Genomic DNA, 14,653 nt, shown 5'->3' with positions numbered 1-14,653 from the left:
ACCTATATACAAATACCCGCGAAAACCTCAGAAAACAAATATATATATATATATTTCACTGGCAGGAATCTGCCCGATCAAATGGCTTAGCCCACAGAATCTGGGAAACATTTTTTTTTTGTGTGTGTGTGTGGCCTGCAAGAAAGCGCAAAATTTTACATGCACGCTTCGCTTCTCCCGCTGCTATGGGGAAGGCTGAGAAGTAAATATGAAGTGAACTGTTATCTCCAGAGGTTCTTTTCACAACAAGTAATTACAACACAGGGCTTGCACGCTTATCCCTGGGCTCCCCACCAATACTCAGGAGAGGCTCCTTCTACGGCTGATGGGAAGACTGGAAACTAAAAACATTCACAAAGAGAGGATCCTTTGTGTTTTGAGCCTGTGTGCGTTCCGAACAACCGTGGCCGGTTGGATCGCTGCTTTCCAGGAAGAGGCACACAGATGCCTGGGTGGCTTTTCACCCTGGAAGATGAAGGAGATGAAACCTCTGGCCTTGCGCAACTCTGCACACACACCCCAAAGGTGATTCTTCCAACTGGACTGGAACTAGAGGTTTCAACACAGGCCCAACTAAACACAGCTGGGCTTTCTGAAAGAAGACTGAACAAACAGTCCAGGCCTTGGAGCTGAAGATAAGGGGGCTTCCTTAGTGCTTCCACACACGTCTAGAAGTGCAAGGAGAATAATAAGTGCAAGGAAGAGAACATTCTTAGCTCAGGGTTGAAATGAAGGGTCCTTAATGCTCTCCGAGTTTGGTTGTTTCTTGTAGATGTTTCCTTACCCAACTAAGTAACATCATCAGTGCTAGAAGGGAGTGAGGTTTGCAGAGGGGAGGAGGAGGAGGAGGAGGAGGAGGAGCAGGAGGAAGAAAACAAGAAGGATTGGTGCTCTCTGAATATGGTTGTTTTCTTGCAGACGTTTCATTACCAAACTAGGTAACATCATCAATGCACTTCAGTCAAATCCAGGACAGGCTGTTTTCCTCTCCTTGTACCCACACCCAAATCCGACCCTAATCCTATCCATGGGGCAGCTAAGGAGAGCAAGAGGGACTGACTCCCAGGGATCACAACCAAAGACATGACAGCCAGGCACAGACATGCTACAGGGTCCCTAGATTCCCCTTAGCTGGAAAATTAAGACAGAGGGATCGAAAACACGCCGGAAGATCTAAAAGCTCTACTTCTTCCATTTTGAGGTCATTCGTAAATGGAAAAAGAGGCACCAATTCCATCAAAATAAAAATAAAAATAAAAGTAATGCACTGATACAAAACCACACGAGTTGGTGAGCAAAGGTTAGCGAAATTTCAAGCACGCTCTGGTCTTTTTATATGTTACTTATATGTAAGGGTGTAGGTCTATACGTATGTTTATACCAGGGGTCTTCAAACTTGGCCCTTTTATGACTTGTGGACTTCGACTCCCAGAATTCCTCAGCCTGGCTGAGGAATTCTGGGAGCTGAAGTCCACAAGTCACAAAAGGGCCAAGTTTGAAGGCAGTATGTTTTAAATGTGTGTTATGTATGTGTACACTTCGAGAGGAAGCAGCTAAACTTCCATTTTTAATGCGTGCCATTGCGCCCACAGGAGAAAATAAAAGTTATCTTATCGAATCTTGCAACAGCTCCGACCACAAACAGCAATGAAAAAAATCGCCTTCTTGTTGAGAGCAATCTCTTTCCTTCAGCCGTTAATCAAAGAATTCAGGACAATGAGATCCATGGCTTTCCGTGTCCTGACAAAGAGCATTAGAGGGATAAAAAAAAATATTGACAGCTTCTCCCAGACACAGCCCGGCTTGGCCTGGGCTAATCCATTAAGCTGCAAGGTAGCTCAAAACCTGTTGGAAGGGGAATAAATAATTAGCCATCACTAAACCGAGGTTTCTGGCGCCCAGTTTAGGGGTCAAAACCATCAAAGTTTCCTTTTATGGCCCTCACCCTTCAGCAATTCGAATCCATGAGCCAAACTAATTCAAAATCCGGTTTTCCACTTGTGTATTTTGGAATCTGGAGGAGAGAATGCTTAGCTCAAAATGCCCAGAATCCTTCTGTTGGATCTGACTCAATTTGTAATATATATATATATATATATTATATATTTGCTCCTAGAAGCACGAAGCCGAAAACACCAGCATGAAGATGACGAATGGGACTTCGTCGAAACGTCGCCAAGACACTTCCAATTTTACGCGGGAGAAAACCCGAATAACCAAAAACCTATATATATACACATACACATACTTTATTTTTTTAAAGTGGATCTGGCCGAAGTCACCTCCGAGTTAGCTGGCCTTTTTTTCTTGCCTCATTCTGTTTTCAGCTAATCTCTCTCAAAAGTTTAATAATGAACACGTTGATCGGAAAGTCCAGGCTGAATACCGTAACTATTTACAGCAGGGGTCTTCAAACTTGGCCCCCTTCATGACTTGTGGACTTCAACTCCCAGAATTTCTCAGCCAGCATGCCTGGCTGAGGAATTCTGGGAGTTGAAGTCCACAAGTCACAAAGGGGCCATAGTTCCCCAATGCTGGCTCAGGAATTCTGGGAGTTGAAGTCCATGAATCATGAGGGGGCCATAGTTCCCCCATGCTGGCTCAGGAATTCTGGGAGTTGAAGTCCACCAGTCATGAAGAGGCCATAGTTCCCCCATGCTGGCTCAGGAATTCTGGGAGTTGAAGTCCACAAGTCATGAAGGGGCCATAGTTCCCCCGTGCTGGCTCAGGAATTCTGGGAGTTGAAGTCCACGAATCATGAGGGGGCCATAGTTCCCCCACGCTGGCTGAGGAATTCTGGGAGTTGAAGTCCACGAGTCATAAAAGAGCCAAGGTTGCCTACCCCTGCACTAAACCAATGGATGTAAGTGAAGACCTATCTGCACCACTTGCAGAAGTTCATTTAGTGACCGTTCCAAGTTGCAACGCCGCTGGGAAAAAAACGACTTAGGACCCTTTTTCACACTTACGACCATTGCGGCCTTCCCCGTGGTCACGTGATTGAAATTCAGACGCTGGGCCAACTGGCTCGTATTTATGATGGCCGCTGTGTCCCACAGTCACGTGATCGCCGTTTTGCCACCTCAGCGGGGGAAGCCAGATCCACTTAGCAGCCGCGTTCCTTAACTTATCAACCGTGGTGATTCACTTAACAACAAGGTCGTAAAACGGGGCAAAACCAACGTCCCGCTTCGCAAGAGAAATGGCGAAATTGAGACACGCTGCCTGTATTTCCCTAAATGTTTCGCTTCGTTTGTCAAAATCACTTATCAGAAACTTCCTGTTGCGATTGGGTTATGGATGCCCGTGTGGTTACCCAAAGGAGGGGGCGGGGAGAGGAAAAAATACTTCTACTCAGTTTGGGGAAGTTTACTTGGAAAGCACCCCTTTACAACATCCATCAATGCCTTTCTCGGTTCTTAAGATTTCTTGTCTATTTTTGCAGAGCAGAATTCGACCTGCCTAGGACACAGCAAAGATGCTTAAGAGGATTCAGGGCCTTTTCCAGAATGAGAAATTTTTGGAAGCAAAGCTCTGAGGTCTGACTCTGTCAGCATTTAATTCCTAGAAACTGGACGCTAAAACATACGAAGAAGGGTTGCTGGAATTGGGTATGTCTGATTTAATGGAAAGAAGGACATGATAAACAGTCTTCCAACATTTGAGGGGCTGCCCCAAAGAAGAGGGGGTCAAGCTATTCTCCAAAGCACCTGAAGGCAGGACAAGAAGCAACGGATGGAAACTCATCAAGGAGAGAAACAAACTAGAAATAAGGAGAAATTTCCTGACAGGGAGAACAATTAACCAGTGGAACAGCTTGCAACCAGAAGTTGTGGGTGCTTCATCACTGGAGGTTTTTAAGAAGAGATTGGACAGTCATTTGTCTGAAATGGGATAGGGTTTCCTGCCTGAGCAGGGGGTTGGACTAGAAGACCTCCAAGGTCCCTTCCAGCTCTATTCTATTCTATTCTATTCTATTCTATTCTATTCTATTCTATTCTATTCTATTCTTTCTATAATTCTATTCTAATTCTATAATTCTATTCCATTGTTGTATTCTATTCTATTGTTTTATTCTATTCTATTGTTTCTACAATTCTATTCTATTCTATCCTATTCTATAATTCTATTCTATTCTTTCTATAATCCTATAATTCTATTCTATTCTATTCATTCTATAACTCTATTCTAATTCTATAATTCTATTCCAATTCTATAATTCTATTCTATTCTACAGAAGAACATAAATAAATAAACTTGCTGGAGATGGCGGTACAGTATCCAATGGCCCACCACTACAGCCAGCTATCTTCAGATTTGCAAAATTATCTCTTAAATGATAACATGTCATTTCCATTTTAGCCTAGGATTAAAAAGGAATCACCCTGAGTAAGGTTTATACTATGTGGAGATAAACCATAAAGGTACGTGCAATAGATATTTATCTATTTAAAGAGCATACAGAAGGAGAATAAATACAGTATTCCTGCTGTTATCCGAAGTGAAAATAATTATTATGAAGATGGGTTCCTGCAAGCCTATTTTAACCTCCCTCACTGGGAAAGAACTCCTGGTGCACAGAGGTGGCTCTTATTGCATTTAAATGATTTTATGTAAACTCCAGAGTGAATTGCCTACTCCTCTATGGAGGCCCATTTGCTTACTTCCACCTATCATTTCTGGTTTAAAATGATCATACTGCTGGCGCAATCCACACAGGGAGGTTGGCATAAAAATTCCAGAAGGGTGGTTAAGAGTAACCACATTCCTAAAACCTCACATTAAGCTGAAGTTTATTGTTAGGAAGTATGAGGTTTCAGCAAGTTCCAGAGAAATAGTGCTAGTCAGCAAAGGCCTGTGTGGACAGTCAGGACATGATAGATAAGACAGAGAGAGACACACACAAACAGAGGGAGGGAGATAAGATAGAGATTAGAGAGACAGAAGACAGACAGATAGATGCAAGAGATTCGATGGATGATAGATTAGATACATAGATAAGAGAGAAAGATATAAATTATTAGAACGATGATAGATAGATTAGATAGACACAGAGAGATTAGATAGAAGACAGATATAGACAGACATAAATAGATAGATAAGATAGATAGATATATAATTAGATCAAAGACAGAAAGATATAAGATATTAGAACGATGATAGATTAGATAGACACAGAGATTAGATAGAAGACACAGATACAAGAGATTAGAGAGATTAGATAGAAGACAGATATAGACAGAGATAGATAGATAGATAGATAGATAGATAGATAGATAGATAGATAGACAGAGAGAGATTAGATAGAAGACACAGATAGAAAAGATTAGATAGAGAAGACAGACAGAGATCTGGAGATAAGAGATTAGATAGAGAGAGATTAGAGATAGATAGATAGATAGATAGATAGATAGATAGATAGATAGATAGATAGATAGAGACACACAGAGAGATTAGATAGAAGACACAGATACAAGAGATTACAGAGAGACAGAAGGAGAGAGAGAGATTAGATAGAGAGAAGACAGACAGAGATCTGGAGATAAGAGATTAGATAGAGAGAGATTAGAGATAGATAGATAGATAGATAGATAGATAGATAGATAGATAGATAGATAGATAGAGACACACAGAGATTAGATAGAAGACACAGATACAAGAGATTACAGAGAGACAGAAGGAGAGAGAGAGATTAGATAGAGAGAAGACAGACAGAGATCTGGAGATAAGAGATTAGATAGAGAGAGATTAGAGATAGATAGATAGATAGATAGATAGATAGATAGATAGATAGATAGATAGATAGATAGATAGATAGATAGATACAGACACACAGAGAGATTAGATAGAAGACATAGATACACGAGATTACAGAGAGACAGAAGGAGAGAGAGAGATTAGATAGAGAGAAAACAGACAGAGATCTAGAGATAAGAGATTACAGAGACAGACAGAGTGACACACAATGTTTATAGCAATCTAATCAGAAGATTTTCTTCCGCCATGAAGCTCCTCCAGAAAAAATAGGTGTGTAAACACAGCTCTGTCATATGTACATAAATCCAGACCCAGGAAAGGTATCCTACCCCAACCTTGGATGACAGGAATGAAGAGAAACCTGTCCCAACAAGAAGAGAGAAAAAAAAAGCCCTGCAGGTGAGGCCGGGGGTGGGGGGGCTCACAAAACATGCAGGTCCTGTAGCATTATAACATTGCCATAACCAAATGCAGCAGGGGGGGCTCACCTGGCTCAGCTCTGGAGAGCAGGCCACCTGCTTTGGAGGAGGCAGCCCACTCACCTGAGCACCCTTCCTGCTTGCTGACCCCCCCCCGCCTCTACCTATGAGAAGCTGGGAGAGGAACAGGAGGAACTGGGCTGCAGGGGGGGCAGGGATGACCCCCCTCCACCATCAAAATATCCCATATGGGCTGCGGGGGGGGGCTATGCTAAACCAGGGTCCCCCAAGCCAGCCAGCTGCTGCGCTGTTCTTCCTATCCTCCACTCCAAGGTGCAAATTGGTGAAATATTTTGAGTCGGGGGGGGGGCTCCTTTCCTCGGCCGAGACCTGAATCGGGCCTGGCTGGGGGGGGGGAACCTGGCTCAGGAAGCGGGGGGCAGGCAGGACCAACGGCAGCCTTGCCAAAAAAAAAAAAAAAAAAAAAAAAACCCACGAAACCCCCCCAGGGCCATTCTCCCTTCTCCAGGACCCCCGAGCGATTTAGGGGGGGGAAGGAGGGGGTGCAGCCAGCCGACCCCCCCCCGTCAAACCAAAGCAGCAAATCCCACGGGGCAACCAAAGGCTGGAGAGAGAGAGAGAGAGCGAGCCACGCGCGTTTCGTGGAGAGGGCAGAAGCAGGAGAGGCGTGATTTGGGGAGGGGGAGGCTGCTTCGTGGGGGGGGGGGTAGGAAACAGCCCGGCCGGTGTCCCGCGGCTCGCCCACCCGCGCCGAGGGCCGCGCGGAGCCCCGCGGGGGCAGTTAACGTTCGCTCCGGGAGCTCCGCCAACGGGGGTCTTTGGGGAGGGGGGGGGCAAGAGTTGGAAGAAGGGAAAGTGGGGTGTTCTTTCCCCCCCGGGGGGGGTGGATGGCGGGGAGGGGGCGTGGCCGGCCCCCGCCCGCCTCCGGGTGCTTCCCCCCCCCTCGGACCCGGGCGCCCCCCCCCCGCGTCTCCCGTCCCGGGCTTACCTGCCAAGCGGGCGCCCTCGGGCCTCTTTCGCCGGTGGGGCGGCTGGCCCCCGGCCCCGCGCGTCCGCTCCGGCGGCTGTGGCTCCGGCCGGGTCGCTCCAGCGGGAGTCGGGCGCGAGTTGGCCCCACTGCCGCGCGCGTCCCCGCGCTGGCTGCCTCCTCCTCCTCCTGCTGCTGCTGCTGCTCCGTCCGTCGCGCCGGCCGCGCGCTCCCGCCCCCGCACCCGCCGAGGGGGGGGGAGGGAGGGAGCCTCGGGGTGGCAGGCCGCGCCACGCGCGCCCCCGACGCCTCTCCGGGCGGCCCCCCCCCCAGCTGCCACGCAGGCCGCCGCTGCAGCTTTCCACGGGGACGAGCGCGCCCGCGCCAGGCTGGGGGGGGAGGAGGAGGAGGAGGAGGAGCCGTGCGCGCGCGCTCCCGCGCCGTTGGTGCCGGGCGCGCGCGTCCCCCCCCCCCTTCCTTCCTTCCCACTCTCCAGCCGATCCGTGGCTGCGGCACGGTGCTTTCCACCCTCTCCAAAACTGGCCGGGGTCTCGCGGGGCTCTCCTCGGTGGGGGGGTGGCCCTCCTGTCCGGGAGGAGCAGCCCCGGAGCTCTTGGGGGGGGTGTCCTGCCGGGGGGGGAGGAGGGGGAGGGTCTCCGAGGCGAGCCCCCGCTCCTGGCGAGGCGCCCCCTCCCCGCTGCGCCCCTGAACCTCGGTGCGTAAAGGGCGGAAGGTTTTGCGCTCCGGAGGAAGTTTGGGCAACGATAAGCAACAGAAGTATCTCTTTGGAGTGTGTGTTTGTGTTTGTTTGGCTGCCGCAACAAAAATGTAGCCTTTTGAGACTTCCGAAAAGATTTCGGAAACTTTGAAGACGGACACTTTGTCTGTGTGTGTGTGTGTGTGTGTGTGTTGTTGGATGGATTCGTGGTAGCGTTTTGGGTTTGGTTTGGTTTGGTTTTGCGCTTTGCCCAAAGCCAGTAATTCTTATTCTTATTCCCATTATTGGGACTGCAATCCTGCAGGCTGGGCCCAAGAGTTTCCAAATAAGTTTAGGACGCTGGTTCCCAACTTCCTCTTTTTAAAAAAAAAAAAAACAAAACAAAACAAGTTTTATTGGTTTTTTCATTTTACAAACAAGTGCTTAAGAAACAACGTGGTGGCTGGGCAATCAATTGTCCACAAAACAAAGTCATACTCATAAAGTTCAGATTAAGTCATTAAAAACCTCCTCTCTTTTCCCTCTAATGACATATTATATTCGAATGGATCTATTTCAATACAACTAAGTCCATCATAACAATCCTCAATAATCTTTCATCTAAACCAGTGGTTCTCAACCTTTTTAATGCCGCGACCCCCAACCGGTCGTAAGTCGAGGACTACTCAACCGGTCGTAAGTCGAGGACTACTCAGCTGGTGCAGCACCGTTTGCAGACTGGGACTTTTGGCGGGCTCAGCAGGGCAGAGACAGCCTGGACAATTCCTATTGGCTTTTGAAAGGCAATAGAATTAGACTCTATTCAAGAGAGTCTATTCTGTTGGCTTTCAAAAGCCAATAGAATAAAAGGGAGTAGCACAGCTAAGGAAAAGGGGGGGGGAAATGGCGGACTGCGTTGTTTGGCGACCCACATGAAATGGTTGTTCGACCCCAAATGGGGTCCCGACCCACAGGTTGAGAACCACTGATCTAAACAAATCCACAAATCTAGATCCTGTGTTAAGTTTGACTATTTCGCTTGCTATATTCCATATTTCTAATCTAAATACCTAGTCAAAGTTCGGGAGTCTCCCCATAGCCTTTTCCCTTAACATATTCAATAAACATTTATTAATATCATTTCTTCTTTTTTCCTATTCCTCTTCCATTACAAAATGACTATCACCCAACTTTCTCTTCACTGCAGACCCCCTTTAAATACCTTTTGTGGCCACAGACCCCCAAAGACTCAACTAAGATTTAAATCCTAAATGTGTCTTCCAGCCTTGGGGTACCCTCCGTGATGACATCATGGCCCCTACCCCAGGGGTCTGCGAACTACGGTTGAAAACCACTGACTTAGAAGATGTTCATGCATTGTTACTGTCTTCAGGTGCATAATGATGGGTAATACCATCATACCGAACATCATCTCCTATTTTGTGCTATTTATGGGGTGATAACACTGACTTCTGTCTCCCTTTTTAAAAACAAAACAAAACAAGTTTTATTGTTTTTTTCATTTTACAAACAAGTGCTTAAGAAACAACGTGGTGGCTGGGCAATCAATTGTCCACAAAAGAAAGTCAATCACAAACTTCCTGGTTCAATCACAAACTTCCTGGTTCACTAAATTGACAGATTTGGTCAGAAGCTGTGGCCTCCCTGTGTCTCTTGCGTAACAGGGGAACGATCTAAAAAAAAACCTGCCCAAAGAATTAAGGATACTGAAGCACAAAACCAACAGGGCCATCTTTAATAAGGTGGGTAACTTGAAATGGCTGAGCAATACAAAGGCACTTTTCAAGCAGACAGCTATTTGAAGTTGCAACTGCCCAAACATCTTAGGGAAATATTCACGCGAGCGAGATTTGAACAGCTGGACACAATGGTTAAATATGGGAGTTTCCACTCTATACCCTATAAGTATAATGGACGTCCCTGCATCTGCTGCCTGCATAAGAGGGTGAGAGAGAGGAACCTTGGCCTATACACTAAACCAGGGGTAGGCAACCTTGGCTCTTTTTTGACTCGTGGACTTCAACTCCCAGAATTCCTGAGCCAGCATGGCTCAGCTTGGAAACCTCTCCCTTTCCTCTCAGCATGGCTGACTCAGGAATTCTGGGAGTTGAAGTCCACCAGTCATAAAAGAGCCAAGGTTGCCTACTCTGGCCTAGGCCTAGGCTGCTTTATGAATGGTGGACTTCAACTCCCAGAATTCCTGAGCCAGCACGGCTCAGCTTGGAAACCTCTACCTTTCCCCTCAGCATGGCTGGCTCAGGAATTCTGGGAGTTGAAGTCCACGAGTCATAAAAGAGCCAAGGTGGCCTATCCCTGCATTAAACAAACGACCCATTGGGGACCCCCCCATATCAAAATAACTTACCTTACGTGCGGCCAGAATTTGAAAATTACATTTAACACAGCAAAATGGTTCAGCTGAAATCGGCATATGTGAGACTGATTAGGATACATTGGTGGGCTGTTAGTGAAATATAATTTTGTCATATTTTATCTATCGACATCTTCAACTGCCGCCTTTGATTCTAATTTCCTTTCAAAGATGTGCCTTATCCCAATTTCGTTTTCAATTGTATTTTATTACTATTTTATATCTTAGCTAGTTATATTCTAAATTGTTTTTACTGCGTTTTAGTGGAACGTGTGTTTGGAACGCTGCATGTTGATATGGCCCACGGGCTAATCAATAAAGATTATTATTATTATTATAACAAGGCAAAAACCCTTCTGGAACTCGGAAGGATTTTTTTGCAGCTCTATCGGTGATCTGGCAGGTTTGGGTGGCACCCTAACAGTGCAAAATTAATCCTGTTTGGTTTCCGTGCCCGGCCTGCCGTAGGAAAACGGGAAGAAAGCTTAGCTCATGCAACCACAATCTTTGAATCAGTATTCATTAGAAAGAAAGAGGCATGTAATTTCTGCATTCCGGTTGATCTCCTGCTAATTGTAGAGTGACTGAGCTGGGAAATGCACACACATTAACCCTCCTGCAATTACTGCATTAAGCATTCACGCTAAGTCATAATATCCTTTGTTTGGGTTTGAATCTGCTGACAAGCCGCTGAGATTTTTGTAAACCACGGTTTATGGCTGGTGCGCTCCCTGTGAACGGTAAGGGAGCCATCAACTCCAGCTCAAGGAACGCTGGTTTTTTGTCATTGTGGCAAAGCAGAGCATCACGTCAAAATTGATATTTCTTGTTGTCCAAGTTGTATCCAACTCTTCATGACTTCGTAGCAGGCCAGGCCCTCCTGCCCTCCATTGTCTCCTGGATATTTCCTTAGAGCAGTGGTTCTCAACCTTTTTAATGCCGCGACCCCCAACCGGTCGTAAGTCGAGGACTACTCAACCGGTCGTAAGTCGAGGACTACTCAACGGGTGCAGCACCGTTTGCAGAATGGAACTTTTGGCGGGCTCAGCAGGGCAGAGACAGCCTGGACCATTCCTATTGGCTTTTGAAAGCCAATCGAATTAGACTCTATTCAAGAGAGTCTATTCTATTGGCTTTCAAAAGCCAATAGAATAAAAGGGAGTAGCACAGCTAAGGAAAAGGGGGGGGGGAAATGGCGGACTGCGTTGTTTGGCGACCCCCGTGAAATAGTTGTTCGACCCCAAATGGGGTCCCGACCCACAGGTTGAGAACCACTGCCTTAGAGCGAATACAGCATTAATTAATAAGAGTGTGGAAGCACCGACATGATGAAACTTTAAAGTTAGCCCATGCTTAAAAAAAAAAAAAAACAGAGAAATTTGAAGAAAGAAACATGCAACACAATTGCATCAATAAAGCACTTTCTCTGTCTGGTGGACGTGCCCATGTAAGATACATACATGGTTGAAAAGATGATTAAAAAACAGATAGAATTCAAACCAGAATTGTTTTTGCTAGGAATATTAGGACCTAATCATGAGCAGGAGAATGAATATTTAATATTGCGTGTATTGACAGCAGCGAGAATAGTATTTGCCCAATACCGGAAAAATACAAACTTACCAACTGAAGAGGTTTTAATTAAGAAAATCTTAGAATGTGCAGAAATGGATAGATTGACTTTAGAGATGAAAGAGAAAAAAGATTCAGTTTATTTTAGAACATGGGATAACTTTTATCAATGGTTAGGAAAATGAACGTGATATGTTATTTTGAATACATGCCAGTAAGAAGAATGATATGCATTGGTTAATTAATGCTGTTTATGATTACTGTTTATCATACTTACTACAGTTGTCCATTACTATATCGACTATTGTTAGCTGAACATACGTACCCGGACAATAGTCTGTTTGCTAAATATTGAAAATGTTACTGGGGGATAATCCCAATCCTGATCCAAAACCTAAACCTCAATTCCTATCCCGACCCTGTTTTATCCCTAACCCTATAAAACTCAATAAAACCTTTAAAAAAAAAGATGTTTTCTGCAGTCGCTTTTGGAAAAAACCGGAAGGTTGAGTGCTAATCACTTTTCAATGGCCACATTAGTAATCTCTAAAGTTTGTTACGAGAGATAGAAAACGTCATTCTGAAATTCATGTCTCCTTCATAAGAGAGACCCAAGTTTTGCAATGGTGATAATCCCTTCCTGATTGGAAGGTTGAAGCTAGAAGCTTAGAAAGACAAACACTCCTAAAATCTACATACCCCACCCAAACTCTTAAAACAGGACATAATAGGATTAACACAGAGATACCAAAGGCCACACTCAGAGTCAGGTCAAAGTTCATGCCACAGGAACAACTCCAAACAACAGGCTCCAGAGGGTATCAAAACCCACTCCCTACATGTGCTCACTCTCTCTTTTCTTCCATAGCCATCTTTCTGTCTGACTCTCCTCGCCAATAAACTGCAATCTTCTTTCTAAAGCAGTTGCCAGGTTGTTTATCCCCGGCTTGGACTGAACCATGACGAAGACTTTTCTTCCAACTCCCTCCCCCCAATACGCAACCAATGTGTAAACTCCGGCTGATCTTGAAAAGCCAAGGATCCTTAAGGTTGGATTAGTGCTTAGAAGGGACATAGTTGAAAAAATATCCCCCATAGGTCACAAAATGTGTTCTTCAGAGAATACAGGAACGTGACCAACAAGCCTCCAGAAATAATTCAAAGAGAATTTACCATGTGCCCATTTTTCTGGTGGCCAATAGGTTCAAAATTTTCACTTCCCACTTTGGAAATTCCTTTGCAATGGCCCAAGCGGCTCCATTCTGAAGCCGCCCTTTTTAAAACCTGGATTTATTTTATTTTATTTTCTCATTAGCAAATCAGATCTTGAAAAAGGCTGGTGCTGGGGGGGGGTGGTGGTCTCTTTTTCTGACTTTCGGCTAGGAACAAAATGCTCGCCGACTGGTGAAAGGAAGATGTAAAATTAGCCTCAAAGGTGTCCAGGAATCAGTTGTATCTTTCAAAGAATTTTTTTTTAAAAAAAAAAAAAGCCTCTGCTTTTCCGTGGACAAGGAAACACACAGCTAGCTTTCTCCAAAAGTCCCCTGCAAATCCGCTCCGTTCTCAAATTTCCATGAAGTCAGGAGTCCCAAAGGAAGCATTAATGTGAAGGAATGCATGCCAGCATGTGATTGCTCTTGAAGAAAGTTGGGGGGAAAAAAATCTGAGGGCTCAAAGGCTTGGCAGGAAGCCCCCCCCGTTCTCTCTCTCTCTCTCTCTCTCTCTCTCTCTCTCTGTCTTTTATTGTCCCTCTTGTTCTCTCTCTCCTCTCTCATTCTTTCTCTCTTCTCTCTCTCATTCTCTCTTGCTGTCCCTCTTGTTCTCTCTCTCTCTCTCTCTCATTCTCTCTCTCTCTCACTCACTCTGTCTCCTTTCTCTCTTCTCTCTCTCTCTCCTCTTGCTCTCATTCTCCACTTAACGAACACAACGGGGACCAGCATTTCAGTGGCTCAACAAGATGGCTGTTAAGCAAGCCATATTTGATTTTATGATCTTTTTTGCCACAGTTGCTAAGTGGATCGTTGAATTTGTTAAGTGAACCAATAACTTCTAACTTTCAATTATTTCAGAATTTCTGGATCTGATTCTCAGCCTTCCTTCCTTCCTTCCTTCCTTCCTTCCTTCCTTCCTTCCTTTCCTAAGTAACATCTAGGATAATTTCCATTTTTTCCTTCCTTCCTTCCTTCCTTCCTTCCTTCCTTCCTTCCTTCCTTCCTTCCTTCCCTCCCTCCCTAATTAACACCTAGGATAATTTCTATTTTTTCCTTCCTTCCTTCCTTCCTTCCTTCCTTCCTTCCTTCCTTCCTTCCTTCCTTCCTTCCTCATTCTCATCTTCCGTCCTTCCTTCCCTCCCTAATTAACACCTAGGATAATTTCCATTTTTTCCTCCCTCCCTTCCTTCCTTCCTTCCTTCCTTCCTTCCTTCCTTCCTTCCTTCCTTCCTTCCTTCCTTCCTTCCCTCCCTCCCTAATTAACACCTAGGGTAATTTCTATTTTTTCCTTCCTTCCTTCCTTCCTTCTTTCCTCATTCTCATCTTCCTTCCTTCCTTCCCTCCCTAATTAACACCTAGGATAATTTCCATTTTTTCCTTCCTTCCTTCCTTCCTTCCTTCCTTCCTTCCTTCCTTCCTTCCTTCCTTCCTTCCTCATTCTCATTCTCATTTTCCTTCCTCTTTCTTTCCTTCCCTCCCTAATTAACATCTGGGATAATTTCCATTTTTTTTCTTTCCTTCCTTCCTTCTTTCCTTCCTTCCTTCCTTCCTTCCTTCCTTCCTTTCTTCCTTCCTTCCTTCCTTCCATTTTTCCCAAGTTTCTTTATTTCATTTGCT

The 14,653-nt window shown here is 45.3% G+C and overlaps 1 protein-coding gene across 2 annotated transcripts in view; it reads right to left on the bottom strand.

The window, feature by feature from the left end:
• NEK6 (NIMA related kinase 6) overlaps nucleotides 1-7,499 on the bottom strand; it is a 56,821-nt gene extending 49,322 nt beyond the window's left edge. The window contains exon 1 of one of the 2 annotated variants that reach the window (XM_039321462.1): nucleotides 7,186-7,499. The gene's annotated coding sequence lies outside the window, so the exon portion shown is untranslated. The remainder of the gene's footprint in view (nucleotides 1-7,185) is intronic. The other variant, XM_039321461.1, reaches the window with a different exon arrangement.
• Nucleotides 7,500-14,653: the final 7,154 nt, after the last annotated feature.

The sequence above is a fragment of the Crotalus tigris genome, unplaced genomic scaffold (genome assembly GCF_016545835.1).
Source record: "Crotalus tigris isolate CLP2741 ecotype Arizona unplaced genomic scaffold, ASM1654583v1 scf7180000023746.1698619, whole genome shotgun sequence".
NCBI lineage: Eukaryota > Metazoa > Chordata > Lepidosauria > Squamata > Viperidae > Crotalus > Crotalus tigris.
Note: the sequence above shows the minus strand (reverse complement) of the source record. Positions and strands in the feature narration are given on the sequence as shown.